Here is a 4165-nt window from a genome sequence, read left to right as displayed (position 1 = left end):
TCGTTTTCTCTCTGTTCTGCCAGGCGAATGGTTCTAATTCCTTGTGGCTCATGGCACGACAGACACAGCAGTGCGGGCTCAGGGCTGCGGCGGCAGAGTGCAGCCGCTGCGTGTTGGGCAGGCCCCGCTCTGAGCATCCGCCACTCACCCGCCTGCAGAACAGGAGGAAGAGACGGGGCCTGTCAGCAAATCTCGGCCCCGGGAATCAATGTTAAACCAACACTGACGCGTCTTCTTGCACTAGAAATCGAGGGGGACAGAGACGCAGAGAGGCCTGCGAACCTGCTTCACCGCTCATGAAGCTTCCCCTGCAGGTGGGGACGGGGACTCGGACCCGGGACCCCGCGCACTGCAGTGTGGGTTCACCCATCGCATGCCGGGCCACCCAGAGCCCTCAGAGGCCAGACTCCCTGGCACTCACTCGGGGCCTTGCCCTGGGTTGGGAGCCTGCCGGCTAATTGCAGCCGCTTGGGCCGGGCCGGTGGCTTGTCTGGTCAGGGGAGGCCGGCAGCCCAGTGTGAGGAGGTGGGGACACCTGCCGTCCTGATTTCAGCACCTGGGCCACCCCGGACCCCACCTTCTGCCTCCCCGGCTGGCGGGGACGCACCTGGCTGAGCGCACGTCACGGCGCCCAAAGCCCCGGGTTCAACGACCGGCAGTCGGCCTGCAGCAGGGCGGCTGGATGGATGCCAGAGATGGCGGGAAGGAAGGGACAGAACAGAGGAGGCTGTCTGGTTTCTTCCTTTTTAAAAAAATTGTTGTTGTAGTTATTATTATTGATGTCGTCATTGTAGGACAGAGAGAAATGGAGAGAGGAGGGGAAGACAGAGAAGGGGAGAGAAAGACAGACACCTGCAGACCTGCTTCACCGCCTGGGAAGCGACTCCCCTGCAGGTGGGGAGCCGGGGGCTCGAACCGGGATCCTTACGTCGGTCCTTGCGCTTGGCGCCACCTGCGCTTAACCCGCTGCGCCACCGCCCGACTCCCCTGTTTGGTTTCTAAGTGAAGACAAGATGCAGGAGTAAAGAGGAAGTGAGGGCCGGGGAGACACAGGGGCTCTGCACAGAAACTCAAAGTCCCAGGTTCAGTCCCCCACACCACCACCAGCCAGAGCTGAGCAGGGCTCTGTAAATAATAACAATAATTTAACAAAATGAATTAATAAAATTGGGCTGGGGAGACCGCATAGTGGTTGTACAAGACTCTCTTGCCTGAGGCTCCAAGGACCCAGGTTCAATTCCCCCACACCACCATAGCCAGAACTCAGCAGAGCTCTGCAGAAAAATAGTAAGTAAATAAACTTGGGCTGGGGAGACAGCACGATATTCTGCACAGACTCTCCTGTCTGAGGCCACGAGGACCCAGGTTCCACCCCCAGCACCACCATCTGCCAGAGCTGAGCAGGGCTCTGGAGTAAATAATTCTTCCTTCCTCTCTCTCTCTCTCTTTCCTTCTTTCTTTCTTCCTTTCACCAGAACACTGTTCAACTGTTCAGCTCTGGCTTATGACGGTGCAGGGGATTGAACCTGGGGCTTTGGAGCCTTGGGCATGAGAGTCTTGTACATTATGCCGGAGACAGCATGATGGTTGGAGACGGCATAAAGAGCTGAGCAGGGCTCTGGTGCCTCTCCCTCTCTCTCTCATTGAAGTAAAATAAAACAATAAAACAAAAGAGGGGTATGATATCAAGACATTTATTAAAGCACGTTTGCTTGATGAAGGGCACGATCCAGTTTAGAAAGGAAAGCTGGTGGGGAAAGAGTTAGGGAGACGTACTAGCCGGAGGGCAGGTTCTGACGCCAACCCAGTGGCCCACAGCCACACCGGCTTGGGCGGCACTGCCCAGAGGCAGGACCTGGCGGCTCACAGCCACTCTGGCAGGACAGCACTGCCCGGAAGTGGGAGAGGTGAGACAGAGATGAGTTAGAGGCTCTGGCTTCCATCACCTCAGGGAAATGGCAGCCGGGCTGGTCCTGAGCACAGGGATGGTTCCGTCAGACAGCTGGAAGCCAAGCACTGAACTGTCAACTGGCTTAAGAAGCCCTGCCTGAAATCTGGTGTCGCTTCCAGTCTCTGGCCATGGAGAGGCCCCGGGGGGCTAGGCGGTGGTGCACCCTGGGAACCGCACATGGCACTCAGCGCAAGGACCTGCATAATGACCTGGGTTCGAGCCCCCACCTGCAGAGGGGAAGCTTCACAAGCAGTGAAGCAGGCCTGCAGGTGTCTGTCTCTTTCCCTCTACCACCCTTCCTCTGTCAATTTCTGTGTCTCTCCAACTATGAGCAGATGCCAAAGAAAGGAACAGAAGTGTGTCGGCACAGAGTAGTTCCCGGCAATACTTGTGGAATCTGTGAACCAGCTGAGGTCCTTACACAACATCTGCATTCATCAGACTGTAACCAACTGACGTCCAGTGTCAGAATATCACGTGAAACGAACGATATGTCACGTTGATTCCTCCAGCAAAGGTCACTTGGTTGACACTGTTCACGTCAAGTGTCTTTACACAAGTCACCTGTGACGTCTATTCAACTTGGTCTCCTCCTGAAGCATTTGCTGGGTGAGCACGATGCAATGAACCCTGAGATTTGGGCCAGGCGGGGTGCACCCGGTAGAGTGCACATGCACCAATGTACAAACAAGGACATGGATTCAAGCCCCCAACCCTCCCCTGCACAGGGAAAGCTTCAAGAGCAGCCCATCCATGCAGTAGGGGTCTCTGTCTCTCTGTCTTCCCTCCTCTGTTTCTGTCTCTATCCTGTAAACAAATGGGTGATAAGCCCTGAGAGGTCGATTCGGACATCACACACCTGCATCAGCTTCAGCTACCAGGTTCAAGGCAGCAAGCGCGGCCTCCTCACAACACCAGGGAGTCATTGACGTTCAGCGGCTGCAGCCACGCCTCCCTCGAGAACCAGGTAAGAGCAGGAGTGTGGTCAGACACAGAGCACTGGATATGCATGTGTGAGTCCTGAGTCTGATTCCCAGCACATATTCCAAAGTGGCACTGTTTTTTACCTCTCATTAAATACATCTTTTATTTTTTTAAAGAAAACTGAATGAAATACATGTGCTCTGGAGAGTATCCAGGAAGGACTATTGGCCCTAACAGCCTGCTTCAGGAAATGCATCTTTTAAGCTGGAAAGAGGCCATCCAAGTCCTCCAATCCACCCTGGCCCTCACCTGTAATCACTTAGAAACACTTCATTCACCACGTTAAACGCACACGTTGCAGTGCACAAGGATCCAGGCTCGAGCCCCTCACCCCCACCTGAGGGGGGAAGCTTCATAGTGGTGAAGCAGGGCTCCAGGTGTCCATCCGTCTCTCTCTTCCCTCTCAATTTCTCTGTCTCTATTCAATAAAACTTCATTCTAAATAACAAAGTTGTTATAGTCCTTCCCTTATGAGAACTGTCATTATCTTCTTTTCTCTTCCTCCTCCTCTTCTCTCTCTCTCTCTGGGGAGCTGGGATCTTATTCATACACATTTCCACAACCCCAGGCTACTTTTTATTCAGATAAAGGGATACAGTACTAGAGCTTCCTCTGATGCCATAGTTCCTTCCATGTGGTGCCAAGGGTAGAGTCTGGGTGGTTCAATGGCAAAGAATGAGTCCTACCCAGTGAGCTGTCTCACTGGCTCTCAAATTGTCTTCTCATCTGAAGAAAACAAAACATAAGCACAATTCAGAGACCTTCAGAACCGGCACTCTCTCATGCAGCTGTGTCTGTCGGCCTCTGGATCATGAGTGGAGCGCTAGACCCACCTAGAAGCATTCTACCGATCTGCCCAAGTTTCCAGTGTGTCCTCTGGTCCCTGGTATGCTGGAATTCTCAATGTTGTGAAGAGTGAAACTTAATTCCCACAAACATCAGTGATTCCAATTATCCAATCCACCAGGTCTGTTTGTTTTGTTGTAGTTGGGATTCACTGCTCCATGTCAACTTCTTCAAATAGAGAAAATGACAGAAAAATGGAAAGACATTAAGGCACCAAAACTTCCTCCATTGGGGGACAGGCTGAACCTCAGTATACACACAGGGAAACACACACCCTCCCAGGAAAGCCATCTCACTGGCCCCCAGTCTGGGCTTCACATCCCAAAGAGAGATTAGCTCTTCTGCTAACAGTGATGTTACAAGAAAACCTTCAAGACAGAGAAG

This window comes from Erinaceus europaeus, chromosome 2, assembly GCF_950295315.1.
Source record: "Erinaceus europaeus chromosome 2, mEriEur2.1, whole genome shotgun sequence".
Taxonomy (NCBI): Eukaryota; Metazoa; Chordata; class Mammalia; order Eulipotyphla; family Erinaceidae; genus Erinaceus; species Erinaceus europaeus.
Note: the sequence above shows the minus strand (reverse complement) of the source record.